This window comes from Calidris pugnax, unplaced genomic scaffold, assembly GCF_001431845.1.
Source record: "Calidris pugnax isolate Ruff unplaced genomic scaffold, ASM143184v1 scaffold196, whole genome shotgun sequence".
In the NCBI taxonomy this organism is placed as follows: domain Eukaryota; kingdom Metazoa; phylum Chordata; class Aves; order Charadriiformes; family Scolopacidae; genus Calidris; species Calidris pugnax.
Genome location: NW_015091042.1, coordinates 6,064,635 through 6,079,529, shown reverse-complemented (window position 1 = coordinate 6,079,529; position 14,895 = coordinate 6,064,635).

Below are 14,895 nucleotides of genomic sequence, written 5' to 3'. Positions count from 1 at the left end.
GATTGATAAACGTTTTCAATTTCAGTCTCCCGACAAAGTGCAGGTTTAGCTGTATCTCTCAGTGGCATCTGGACTATGAGCAGAGCCATAAAAACGGGGCATTTGAATGATCTTGCAAGAACATCCTGCTGGTTCAGCAAAGCTCCAAGGGATTTTCTCAAGCGACACCAGTCCTAGTTGGAGTATATTTACGTTATTGTAGGAAAGACTTCTGCTCCTGATAATTGCCATGGTTTGTTCTGAGATGAGGTTGCACAGAACCTTTTAGATAATGCCGCAGCACGTGTATCATGAACATCAAAGACAGAGTAGATCAAAAACTACTGGTGGTGGTCATGGCCCAGGACCCTCTGAATTTGGTGTAACTGTTCTCACTGAGATTTTCTTTTGTCTGGTGAATCTGTCTGTCACCACTTGTCTTGGATCTTTGGTGGTTGGGTGGGAAATAGGGAAACTCTTATTACCAGGGACTTCCATTTGGGATGGCCAACGTGTCCGCTGGTCATCTGTGGGGCTTGGGAGACAGGGACTTCCAGATAGGAGGAATGTTCATCCAAAGCCTCCAGTTGTGAGCTGTTCACACCTACCCTGACTGTCTCTTTCTGGCTCTGTCAACAGACATGAAGATGCTGACTTCCAGGCCCAGTCTGAAGGCACGTGCCCCACTTTGGATCCAGTTGCCTTCCCCCTTCTTTTCTCAGTGGGTCCTACCGAACTCCCTCCCCAGTCCTGGATCCAAAAGAATAATGGCTTTATGTAGCTTGTAAAATTCTATTATCTCTGTATTCAAAACTCAACAACTGGGAAATGGCTGTAATAAGCGTGTTATTAAGCGTGTAAATACACTTTAACTTCAGACCTCCAAAGGAAGGCTCTTGCTGTCTTCCTTGCTGTTTCCCCTCCATGTTTTCACCATGTGGTTGGATTTCATGGATATACCTGCTTTCCCCCCTCTCCTTGGCTGGCGTGCTGTCCCATTTGACAAGGAAGATGCTCCCCTCCGGAGCGTACCACAGAGTCTCCTGGAGAACTCGGAGTCTTCAAGGGAAGATGGGTACCTGGTAAGGATGGGGTGCTCAGGGAAGGGGGGAGGAGGGCTGGGGTGGGGAAGGAGGGGAGGAAAACATTAAAAAAAAAAAAAAAGAAAGAAGCCAAGTGCATTCTTTCTGCAACACTCAGGAAAAAGAATGTTTCACAGGGGATTGGAAAGGCGAAATTTTTTCACATCCAAATGGATTGCAATTTCCCTCCATTTAGCACCTGAAGGTAATTAGCTCGAAGAGACTGTCGGCTGAGAAACACGTTCATGGAACATTAACTCTCATACATTCTCCAGTTGCAGGGAATTAATAGGAAAGATTAAAGTTTAAAGAGAGCAAAATGCCATTACCTCGCAAGCCACCTCTCTCAGCGGCAGTAACTAGCCCTCACTAACCTAAAAGCACCATTGGAGTCCCTGGCTCCTGCTTCAGGCAACGACAGATGAGACGGGGCCCCCGCGCTGCCCGTCCGAGGGCTCCGGTGACCCTCCTGCCACCAGCGATGGCAACGGGTCCAGCAGTGATGGCAACGGGGCTTGTGGCTCTGGAAAAGATGCGTTTTCCTGCTGCCGTGCCAGCGCCCACGTGCCCATCACCTCGGGACCACCACGCGTGAGCAAGCGTGTCCCTATATGTCCCCCTCTATTGGGGCCAGGTTGTGTCTTTTCAGCAAAACGTGGGCTGTGGGGGCCCTGTCACAGCAAAGCCAAGGATGGGGTGGCCAGTGGTGGTCTCCTGTGTGGTCCCACCAAGGTTGGCGTGTGGGGTGGGAGGGAGGGATGCTCCCCACATCCCTCGGGCATCCCCGCATCCTCTCCCTCCCCTTCCCGCTGGCACCCACCCGAGGATGCTGGCAGCCCGCTGGGCTCACACGAGTCCAAACCACGATGCTGCAACACAAAAAAGGCCCTCACAGCCTCACAGCTCCATGAACGGCACCAAATCTCTCTTACCAGAGGGATTGTGCCTTCTTCTCAGCTGGAAGACAAAAAAAAAAAGAGCATTAAAGGGTGGCGGCCCTATTTTGGGGGTTGGGGGGTAAAGTTTATATAAGCTTCTGCACTTTAAAGATTTCCATGTTGCTTTAGCATTTAAGGGAGAGAGCACGAGAGAGAGAGAGAGAGAGAGAGGGAGAGAGAGAGCGAGAGCGAGATGAAATTGAGACATGGAAGAATTTATTGCCCAGAAAATTCCATTCTGCTATCTGATTCGAAAAGTCCAGTCCCCCCAGCTTCGGAAAATCTATTTTCCACATTTTAATACCCTGCAGAACAGTCCTCATAACTCATCCGAGTGTGTTAAGCACAGTTTTATTAGATCTGAAACAAATTTTGGTGGGGAGATACTATAGGTCATTAACCATGGAGTAATTTTATCCTTGTTTCCCTAATGATGCCATAATGGCGAGCGAATTTCTTAACTAAAGACCAAAGAACATTTTGAAGGTCAGTTTCATCTGTGAGCTCCTTCAAGCGCTTCTCGGAGAAGATTGGAAAACTCGCCGATTTTTTGAAGAGTCATTAATAATGTGAAAGCTGAAAGAGCTCTCTCCCATTTGCGTTCCTGCTTTTTACCTTTTAATTTTATATCGCTTTAGTCCCTTTCTTTTTCTCCCTCGCTCGCTCGCTCTCTCTCTTTTTTAACTCTCTTCTGGAGTGGCCCCTCGTGCAGCTGAAAAATGAAATGGGCCATTCGTGAGGGCATCCTGAGCTTGAGCCCAGGCAGGGCGAGCATCCAGGAGGGGGAAAAAGGGCAGCCCTGGCCATGGGTGGCCACCACCGTGGCTGGAGGGACACCAATGTCCCTAAAGCAGCCCTGGCTGAGGGGCAGCCTGCTCCCCCCCACCCCCAAGCTGGTGTAAATCAGGAGTGGGGATGCTGGAGCTGATGGTGCTGCATCCATGCAAGAGGAGGGAGAAAGGGATGGGGTTGTCCCCCTCCCTGCCCCATGGGGCACGTCTGTTTTTAACCTCTCTGAATGAGCTGGTGCTGGACCACGGGGGGTTGTGCTGGTGGAGTGACCACAGCTTTGGGTGTGAATGTGTGTGTGTGCACGTGTGTGCGAGGTACGTGTGTCAGCGACCACGAGACCATCGCAATGGCCATGTGAAATATTGAGAGATATATATTTGAGATATAGAGAGAGACGTATACCTTTGTGTGAACCGATATTTAGATAGATATGTCATCAATGGATGACATTGTTAAAAATAAAATAAGATAAAATATAAAATAGCAAGAAGCTGTGTCAGGATTGTGTGTAGCCCTTGTGCACACGTGTGCTGGGGCAGCAGGCGCATGGTGTGGGAATTAGCATGTGCAATATTCAGTTTGCATGGATTGCTGTGCTCAAGTTTAGAGCCTATATGTATGTTTTATGCGTGTTTGGGGGGGGACAGATGGGGGGCTCTTTGGGTGCTGATTTATAACCCTCTGTGTGTGCATAGTGAATAGATAACAGGCTTATACAAGGGGTTTTTTTTGGGGGGGTGTCTGTCTGCGTTTGTGTGTGTGGTGGTTTTTTGGGCTGTGAGTGGGCAGGAGGGATTTTTTGGTGGGTTTGCAGTGCATGGAAGGCTCAGCTCTGTGTGTGTGTGTGTGTTTGCAGGGGGGTGTATGCCCCACAGAAGGGTTTACGTGCTCATTAGAGAGCGCCTGGCAGCGAGCAGGCCCTCTGTGCTTATGTGTTTTCCTCTCCCTGGGTGCGGATGCTTCAGGCGTCCGCATGTGTTGCGTTTGCAGATGCCACGGGCCAGATCCTCAGCCTGATGGAAAGCGGCACCAAAAATGGGGCAATTTACACCCGCTGCAGCTCCAGCCCAGCCCCAGGCTGGAGGCGGTGGGGCTGGGGGGGGGGAAGGTGTGGGCTGAGATGCCAGCCCAGACCATGGGAATGGATAACTTCCAACCCGGAGCAAGACCTTCTCCCATCCCCTCCGCCCCCTCTCCCCCAGCCCCGTTGCTTCACATTGGAGGCAAGAACTATGGGGGGGACGCCTGTGCGTGTCTATTTGGGGAGGGAGTGCTCCGAGGGGAGGGGGGCAGTGTGGTGACACACTCTGCTCCCAGATGTGATACCAGCGATAATTTCAATTTTATGCCTTTGTTATGGCTTTAATCACTTTCTTTATGCGTTTTGTTCCAGCGATCAGGGAGAGACACCTGATAGGCAAAAAGGATATCAGGGGAACAATTTTTATTTGGAATGTGGTGAGAAGTCTAATTAGAATTTGAATTCTGCTGAGCCTTGAAATGGTCGGTACTTTATCCTGATCGCCTTAGATATTGTTTCGAGTCAATCATCTGTCATAGTGCGGCACGCTGGAGAGAAAGGCTCTCCATCCAGCCTGGTCTCTCCGTCAGGCTGGGGGCTGCCGGTGGGGAAAGGGAGGGTGACTGGGAGGGAGGGCAGGGGACTTTGCTCTGCCACATCGGCTCCCCAGGAGCAAGCACAAAGGGAGAAAAAACCTTGGTTTCCCTCTCCGTTTACTCCTAGCCCTGCCGTGGGGTGCTGCCTGCTGGCCCCCTTTCTCATCATCACCGGGCTGTCCCCTCAAATGGGGAGAGGAGAGAGAGGAGGATGGTGGGTCAAGACAAATGTCCCCCCAACTGCTGCCTGGGAGAGGAGCATCCTCTCAGAGATAGTCCACGTGGCTCAAGAGGGTTTTTCCTGCTATCCTTGCTGTGCCAATTAAATGCTCTAGAGGGTCAGTTCTTGCAGGCAGCCAGACAGCTAGGAAAGATGGATGGATGGATGGATGGATGGATGGATGGATGGATGGATGGAGAGGTGTGGATGGGAATGGCCCTCCGGATGGATTTGTATGGGACAGAGGTAGAGGTGGCCAAACCCAGTGAGCCACAGGGATGGATGTCCACCACTGGATGGTGGACATGCATCATCAGGAAGCACACTCATGATGGGGATTATTTCAGGCTGTCTGCAGACTCAGGTTGATCTTATTCCATCCATGTTACCAGAAGAGAAGAGAAAGTGGGAACCTGGGAACAAGGCACTCGGCAACTTTCACAGCCATTTCAGCTTTAGACTCTGTTCTTCATAGTTTAAAAAAAAAAAAACAAACCACCAAAAACCCATTATGAGTCCTAGTGTTTCAAAGCTAAAAGCCACTCCGAAGCTCACCAGGACATTGCCAGTAAGGTCTTCTCTCCCAGTGCCTCCCCCTGGTGAGCCTGTAGCCTTCAGTCCTGCTGGAACCCCAGCAGCACAGGGCTTGAGACCAGCCGTGCAGTGGTGTGATCCCTGCTGCGAAGGAAAAGGAGGCACACGGGCAGGACTGCAGAGTGATCTATACATCAGGAGAGATGAACTGAGGAGAATCGTGAACAATAGAATCATTCCAAGATTCCTAAACTTATTGAAATTGATGGTAAAGTCTTTATTCTCTGCTGTTCCTGCGCTTTGAGATGGTGCCTCGTTCTGTATGCAACATAAATGCCTGAAACATGAAAAGATACAGGGCTGCTGAGGAAAAGACAGTGCAACGTTTTGCCTTCTTGAGAGAAGCAGAAAATTACCTGGGACTGGGGGCTAATTAAAAGAGTTGCAGACATCTGCAAAAATTTGCAGCCAGGCAAGCCGTTTGAGTTGTTCTTTCTAAAGTGTCAGCATTAGGTTTCTGAGCTGACGTACTGAGATGGGTGTAGGCAGCTCCTGCCTTTGTCAGCTCCAGTCCAGGCTGTCTGCAGACTCAGGCAAACATTACTTGACCTGTTGTCAAGTCCCCTCTTTAATAAATTATAAGGGCAATATGTTTTTTTTTTCCCTTTTTCCTTTTTTATTTCCCTTTTTTATTTTTTTTCCCTTTTTTTTTTTGATATTGTCAAAGCTCATTTATAAGGACTCATCTACGAATCCCTTCATAGTCATGTCATCAGCCATGGAAGGTCTCTGAGACAACATCAACCTGTCATTTACACTCCAAAAATGCACCTAGGGGTTGCAAACAGAGAACAGCAGACATTAAATATGCTGACATACTTGTCATTAGCAACACGGTTTAGTGGTGGACTTGGCAGTGTTGGGTTTATGGTTGGACTCACTGATCTTAAAGGTCTTTTCCAGCCTAAATAATTCTATGGTTCTAATATCTTTTTGGCCCAGTTTATGGCTCTTATCTGGGACCAGGAGGTTCTGAACGCAGGGTGCTGATGCCAGCCCTGTTCTTGGCCCTAGAAATACGCTACCAGTATTTGTCTGCTCCTAGGGATGTAGATGTTTGTGTGTACGTGTGAGACAACAGGTGAGGTGTGTTCCTTGCCTCGCTCAAGCTCAAGGGGAATCAAGAAGAAAATAATAATCATAGAATCAGAATGGTTTGGGTTCTTTAAGGGATCTTAAAGATCATCCAGTTCCAACCCCCTGCCCTGGGCAGGGACACCTCCCACCAGCCCAGGTTGCTCAAAGCCCCATCCAGCCTGGCCTTGAACCCCTCCAGGGATGGGGCAGCCACAGGTTCTCTGGCCAGCCCCATAATAATATAGTATATTCCTATGGTCCTGCCCAAAACAAATCCCCCAACTCCCTGTGAACACCAGGGTCCAGATCGGTGCTGGATCTTCCATATCTGGGCTGGAGACAAGATCCTTAGGGCGGTGCAAAGCTCTGTCAACTCAGGGGAGCTCTGGAGGGAAGGCTGGATGGGGGACAGGTTGCAATGACCAGGGTTTTGCTGCAATGCCAGAAGGCAAAACGCTGATTCTCAGCCTTGATTGTGACTGAACTCTGGCCCTCATGGAGTGGTGTTTACCTGCCAAAGGGATCTTTATGCATCTCAGGCCTTGTTCATGCCCAGGTGTCAGCTGGTGGATGTTCAACAGTTCTTGATGGCTCTCTGGTTTCTGTAGCTTCCTTTATAGCCCACAGGGAAACAGGGAAAGGCTGGGAATGAGTGAAGGTTGGGTGGGAAGGGCTGCTGTAAGCACTGCCAGCACAGGCTGGGAAAGGGCTCAGGTGTGCAGGATAAGAACAAGATCCAATCAGCAGGTCTCACTAATTTAAATCTCAGTTGACCCTACCTGTTCTTTCACTGTGATACTCTGAATGACCACTTTCTTCTTCTTCCTGGGCACGGGGTGTAGAAGTGTTTCAAAGAAGAATCCCAAGCAGGTAAGCCCAAATTATCACTACTGTTATCACTATGATTACTATTACCATTTGCCTCCCAGAACTGCTCAGAACAAAGGCCCCCATTGAGCTGAGCACTGTACAAATGCACTGGGAGAAAATAAACAAAGGCACGTTGACTGGCCCGAGTTTCTGTGACAGTATCAGAGCCAGGAAGAGAAACTAAACCTCCAGGTTCTTCTTGCTAAGCCAGGGGTGGCTGTTGTGTGCCTTCAAGCGTTTTGAGCAGGACTTTTCAGTCATGGCTATACCATGCTGTGAGCTTGTCCATCAAAGGGCTGCTGGCTACTGTCACACCACCAGCAGTGGGAATGGAAAACCCAGCAGGAACTGATTTAACTGGATCTTCTTGGGCCCCTGCTGCCATTTCAGCCCAGCTCCAGTTGGGACACTCCTGTGAAATGTTCCCAGAGTAACCACCCTTTCAGGTCTCCTACGTCTCTTGGCCAAACAGATTTTGGTGGGCTTCTTTGCTGGCTCGGGAAGGTTGGATAACCCTGCAAAGTCTGCCCACATTAGCTGGATCCGGGAGGTTGGCTTTAGACTGTATTTCTCTGACCTTCTCAGTCTTTCCTTCCCTGTTGTCTCATGTCTTTAGCCTTGTTCAAGGGAAGCATCAACCTTTTTTCTCAGCCTCCGCCCTAATTTTTTTCCTGCCCTGATTTTTTTCCACAAGTATTTTTCCCCCTTCATTGTTCCTGAACACTCAAGTCCATGCACATTCCAACCTAGCTTGCCAGCTCTGGCTGTGGTAAAAGCTGGCAAAATGACCTTAGCCTTTCCAGAAGGCAAAGCTGAGATGGAAGACCACATCCAGCTCAATAGGCAAAGGCAGAGCGTTCCCCAGGACCATCCTCAGCCTGGGCAAGGGGACCTGATTTCTGGGTTCGATCAACAGGAAGGGAGCTTCTTGGAAGACATCATCAGAGAAGTGTCTTCTGGGAGAAGAGCAAAGAGAGGAGCATCTGGACTGTACCCTTTGTGGGTTCTTTGGGGGTTATCACGTGAAGCCAAATTCCAGTGCACTGCCTGCCGTGGGGGAGACGGGATCCAGAGAAAGGTTCAAGGAACCAAGTGCTGCATATTCCTCTTCCCCTTCCCTGCCAGCAGCAGCCCCTGTGTCTGCAGCTCAGCCCTGTCCTCTCTTCCATCAAGCAGACATCCCTGGAGCCCCAGAGTCTTTTCCCTAATCAGCCCATTTCCCCTGGCTTGGTCCTGTGAGGACGCGGTGCTCGCAGGCTCTGAGGTGTCTCTATCATTACCAAATTCCAGTGCACTGCCTGCCGTGGGGGAGACGGGATCCAGAGAAAGGTTCAAGGAACCAAGTGCTGCATATTCCTCTTCCCCTTCCCTGCCAGCAGCAGCCCCTGTGTCTGCAGCTCAGCCCTGTCCTCTCTTCTATCAAGCAGACATCCCTGGAGCCCCAGAGTCTTTTCCCTAATCAGCCCATTTCCCCCGGCTTGGTCCTGCGAGGACGTGGCGATCGCAGGCTCTGAGGTGTCTCTATCATTGGCTGTCAGGTGAAGCCCTCCCTAAGCTCCCGGGAAGGCCTTTCTTTATTTATTTTTAAAATTCCCCCGAGCCTACGAAGGTCGTTTGAACAAATTGGAGCCGACAGACATTAACTTGGAAAAAAGCCCATTGCACCATGATAAACTCCGTTTAAAGCGAAGCAAAAGTGCCAGGCAAGGAAGGAACGAACGATGAGAGATTTGTCACTGTTACTGTAAGCTTGGGAGGTGAGACTGTCAGCTCCAGCCTCACCTTCTCCCATTGTGCATTATCACACATTCCAGCATTGCTGTTTCCACTGCAGCAGCTCCTGTGGGTGCAAATGGGCTGAACTGGGATGCCATGGAGAGAGCCATTCCCAGCTCCAGAGGTGCCATGCAGGTAAATTCAAGTGGTGGACCATGCCCCCGGTGAAGAGGAGGGGGGAACCGAAGTCCAGAGATGAGGTGCTTCACCCCAGATCACACAGAGAATCACCACCTGAGCTGCAAACTGACCTCCCTTGGACCACAAGTGTCCCCCTTCCAGTCCCCAGCCCTCGAGCCTGTGTTGGATCTCTCTGTGAGTTCGGGTGTCTGTTGGGAGATGATCATGGTTCCACACCTCGGTACTTACCCCAGCTGGGGAACACAGCACCACCACAGCTCCCAGCCTGTCCAACTCCTCTGAGGACACAAAGCCAGACGTCTCAGCCTGGACACTGATGTTTATCCCTCGGGAACGGGCATCGCAGAGGTAGCCTGAACAAGCCACAGGCCATCTCCAGCTCTTCTGTGAGGGATCAGGGATGGCACCTTCCCGTCAGCTGGCAGCCAGAAGAGCCACCTAATGGCCAGAGGGACATGGAAGAGGGAGAAGTCAGATGTATCAATCTTAGTCCATGCAACTGCTGATGAAACCTGCTCTCTGTCCAAAGATATATCCTAATGCCTCCCATTCAATTTGCACATAGTTTCTTTATGCTTTGCTTAGCGTCCTTGAAGCAAAGGCAATTGGTTTCTTCTCTCCTCTGGGCATCATGTGGGTTCCAAGTCCCTCCAGCCCCCCATGGAGCTGCAGCAGCCGCCAAGTCTTCTGGCAAGGCTGGATCACATCTCAGAGAGAGGCAGACCTGGGACAGTCACACTCACCTGGCCAAGTTCAGGCCAGGGCTCCCTCTACCCCACAGCCAGATAAGAAATTAACTTCTCCAACTGCAGATCAGTAGGCTCAGAAGTGGCAAGAAGTGACTAATATAGCTTGCAGATAGGAACTGAGCCATGCTCTTCCTCACGCCTCTTTGTCTTGGAGTCCTGCAAAAAAAAAAAAAAAATGAATAGCAGTCTTTGTGCTTGCAGAGCATCACAACTGATCAGCCCAGGCCACTTCCCAGGGATCCCCTGCAGCGAGCCCAGACTCAGCACTGAAGAGAGAATCACAGAAGCACAGGGGTTGGAAGGGACCTCTGGAGATCATCCAGTCCAACCCCCTGCCAGAGCAGATCCACCCAGAGCAGGTTGCACAGGAACGTGTCCAGGTGGGTTTGAATGTCTCCAGAGAAGGAAACTCCACCACCTCTCTGGGCAGCCTCTTCCAGGGCTCTGCCACTCTCAAAGGAAAGAAGTTCCTCCTCATGTTTAGATGGAACTTCCTATGTTCAAGTTTGTGCCCATTTCCTCTTGTCCTGTCACTTGGCACCACTGAAAAAAGAGGAAAAAAAAGACCTTCTGCAATCAACTGGGTTATAAATAGTGTCTGGGTAACCAGGCTGAGAAATTAGAAGTGTCTTGACATGGCCACTACAGCGACTGTCACTGTCTAGGCAAAACTGTCAGCTGCAGGAGACCTGCTCCTAACCAATAGAAGACTGGAAGAACCCATCCTCAAGATGAAGACTGTTCCCAGATGCTGGGAGGACCTGGTGGCTGGGAAGAAAGCCCTGTCCGTGTACCCAGCCGTGAAGAGCAACCGGGAAGGTCTCTGCTGCTCACACCTGGCCCTGTGCCCAGCACAGGTCCGTGTCAGGAAGAGGGAAGGCAGTGCTCTTCACCAGGTTCTTCCACAGCATGCAAGCAAGCTCTCCGAAACCACCACCGGCTCCGGGCTCGCTGTCTCTCTGCAGCGCTGGCATAAATGGGATGGCCAATTTACTATGCATGAGAGACTTCCAGTCTTGGCTGGATGTTCCCGATCCACAACGACCTTTGATCCGACAGCGAATGGTGCAAACCTCAACTTTCTGCGTTTGGGCTCCCTGCCCAGCTTTATGGTTAAGCGTTACAGCAGTGTCTTTCCCGCTGCCCGGTTTCTCTCTTGGAAGCAAAGATCACATTTCTGCAATGCTGCAGTTAAGACCAGTTTGACCTTTCCCTGTCATGTGGGTGCCCGGATGAGTCAGAGGGGGCTCGGCAGAGATGGGCAGCGTCCTGGCACCACAGAGACAGCCAATCTAGCTGCCTCCTTGGACCGTTCCACCTACTACCTCCTCAAGCCTTGCTGTCCAGCTGTGCCTGCACCCTCAGCAAGGTCAATTTTATGTTTTCCCTCCCATTTGTACCTGCTGACCACCCATGCACACTGCAAACCCCACTGCTCAACCCTGAATGACCCATTCAGCCACCCTCTCATGATCTCTGGCTGGGAAACCTGGCTCACCCCACGCTGACCTTCAAAGCCACCTCCCTCTGCTTTGCTGTGGCTTCAGAAATCACTTGAGCATGAAAACCCTCAGCGCAGGAAGTCCACCAGGGCAATCCTGCCCCCAAGTCCCATGTTCCTCATCTCTTTACCCCTACTGCAGCCCCTTTCTTCTGAATCATCCTTTTTGGGGTTATACACCTCAGTCCTGCATAAAACAAAAGGTCTAATTCTCTGTGTGAGTCTCAGATGAGATGAGGGGTCTGCCCCTGTTTGTTTTCAGCTCAACCTCAGTCCTGCATAGAACAAAAGGTCTAATTCTCTGTGTGAGTCTCAGATGAGATGAGGGGTCTGCCCCTGTTTGGCTGTCTTTCACTCAGAATTTAAACTGAAAGAAGGGGAGATTTAGTTTGGATCGTGGGGAGAAATTCTTTCCTGTGAGGGTGGTGAGACACTGCAAGAGGTTGCCCAGAGAAGCTGCCCCATCCCTGGAGGGGTTCAAGGCCAGGCTGGATGGGGCTTGGAGCAACCTGGTCTGGTGGGAGGTGTCCCTGCCCATGGCAGGGGGGTTGGAATTGGATGATCTTGAAGGTCCCTTCCAACCCAAACTTTTATTGATTCTATTATTCTATGCTATGGGACACATCTTTAAGGTCCCTTCCAACCCAAACTTTTTATGATTCTATTATTCTATGCTATGGGACATGGGACAGGGAGTCCTGGTCTTGCTTAGGGCTGATATTTCTGATCTATAGGTAAAAGCAGCAGGAAACGGTGGCTCTACTGCTGCTCCTAAACCTTAGCTGTGAAATAATCACAGGGGCAAGCAGAATGAGTCAAATCATTGAGCAAATGTTGTGGAAGTGTTTCATTTTCAATATCATTTCTATATAGGAGGATTGCAATGGGGTTTCCTGCGGAACGTGTGTAGGAATTAGAAAGTCTTTTTCTAACAGATTCCTTCAGTTTTCTAAAGCACATTTTTGTTGGCGTTATTGTGGAAGCATTTTTCTCCCCCTGTATGAAGACTCTTCAATCAACTTTGGTTACAGATATGAGTTTTAAAACTGGGGTGAAATATGTTGGAAAACAGAACGTGTTTCTATTGACGGCAGTTCTTTATGCAGATTTGACCTTTGGGGAAAGAGGAAGGTTGTTTTGTAACCAAAAAATTATCTCGCCAAAAATGTTGCCCTGGTAACTGAGGCTGAAGAGAGGAGCCTGGATGCTTATGCTGCCCATTAAAGGGAATCTGACTCTGGAGAGCAAGAGGCGGACCCTGGAGAGGGGCTGGGGATGTTGGAGGGGAAGGAAAGGTGTGAGATGAAGAGGCACAGGGGGTTTGAAAGACTGAGAGGGGCACAGAGGGTGTGGGAGGCAGCAAAACTGGCTGGTGGGGCTTGGCAGCATCAGCAACGCATGGAAGGGCTCATGCAATGCCTTCCCCAAGAGGCAATGCTGCTTTGAGATTCCCCCCTTCCACCCCTTGCTGCAGCAAAGTTCATTTTCTCAGTATCCCCCTTTCCTTGCCCCCTACCCATACTCATCCCACACCAGCCTTCAGCCCCACCTTCAACCCCCTCCTCTTCGGTAATGAGGGGGGCTGCGTGCTCTGCCTTTCCTGCCCTCCCGCGCTTCCCTCTGGATCCCAGCAACAAGTTTAATTGGAAAAAACCAAGGCTGACTTGGAGGCAAGGCAAGGAGGCAGGGAGAGCCTGTGCCAGCTGACACCATGATCGATTACCTGGAACTCCACCTGACACTGAAATTAGGGTTTTTTAATGATAGGCCGACTCTCCCTGGATGTGAAATTCAAATGATCTCCAAAGCTTCCCTGCGACCATCACTCGCTGCACGCAGTGGTACACGCCACATGCAGGTACTTTGTCTCTGTCACCGCTGAAAGGACATTGTTATTACCAACAACTCTTTGTATTAACCAGTCTCCTACCTAATAGACAACACTTTACGTTCTGCACCGTTACCCAGTCAGGGCTGCTGTGTGCCTGAGAGACACATGCTTCCCCCCGGCTCCCCTGGGGCAATGGAAAGCCAGTGCTTAAAAAAAAGAGACACCAAAATGGAGGATGCGCACACACCTTGCTCCCCCTGACAACCCCCCTAGCTCTCATGTTGGGGGGAGATTTTCCTTGGCGCTGCCCATCTCAGCTGCAGGCCCATAGCATAGGCTGGTGGGGCAGGGGGTGGCCGTGTTGGGACATGCAGAGACGCCGAGCAAGAAGGCAGTCACCTACATCTCCTTTGGATGAGAGAGGGGAGTTTTTTTGATGTCTTTAACCCATCCCAGGGGCAAAACTGGGGGAGGTAATACTCCAGGAGGTTTCCCCCATCTTTATCCTTGAGCCATCAAGGAAGTTCCTGCTGGGCTGGTACCCTCCCACACCCACAGAGGATGGAAGAAAAGCCATCTCCTCCCAGGGTCCACGCTGTTGTTGAATCCTGGTGTATCTCAAATCATCTGCACCTGTGTGGAGGGATTATCACTGCTGGTGGAGGTCGTCTCCCAGGGTACGGTCCCCACCTTCTTCTTGACCATCTCTTGGCCACTTTTGCCTAGCCCTCAGGACTGGTGTGACTGGGGGAGGAGACCTGGGGCTATTCTGTGGCCGTTACCTGGGCATACAGACTGTCTTTTCTCATGGGAGATGCCAAGCAGAAGGACAAATTTTTAATTCCTGCTGGGCAAGGAGGGAAAGGAAGAGATGAAAAAAAAAAAAAGAGAGAGAAAAAAAATAATTTGAAATAATATAAATACAGTAGAGAGAGCAGTAGCCTGTAGACCACCATGCATTGAGATTTCCTACATCTCGTTGTTATACTGAATGAATATTTGGAAAACCATATGGGGAGAAGATGTCCTAGCACAGATAGTAGTTCCACTCCGGTTGTAGAGTCCTCTAATACCACTGGGGAAGACATCATCACCAAAGGGAGCCTTCAGCCATATCATACAGTGCCAACAGGAGCGAACGTGAGTTCTGAGCGGTGGAGATGCTGAAGGGAAAAGGGAAAGGCCCTGCCTCCAAAAATGTTCACTGCTCATTCAGATTTCCCCCCACGAGAGGCGTTGTGAGGTGGTTAGATGGGGACACCAACTGTTTCCAGCTCTGGCAGGAATTGCTTTGGGCTGTGTTGAATGAGAAAAGCTGGGCACACATGGGTCTGGAGAGGACTAGAGGAAGCTATAATTTAGACCTTCTGGTTTGCCTCACCAAGTGAAACCCTGGCCGATGACACTGACATTTTTCACAGGCTGACCGCTGCAGTGCCCAGTTTTGCCTTCAATTTGGTACTTGCTCTGGCATATTTAACAATACAACCTATGCGGCCTCAGTTTCCTCCTAGTTAAGAGATGCTTCTTGTATTTGGTAAGATGTGGACATCTTTGATGAGGAAAACTGCCCCATCCCTGGAGGGGTTCAAGGCCAGGCTGGATGGGGCTTGGAGCAACCTGGTCTGGTGGGAGGTGTCCCTGCCCATGGCAGGGGGATTGGAACTGGATGATCTTTAAGGTCCCTTCCAACCTGAACCGTGCTGTGATTTTAAGAAGTGCTACATG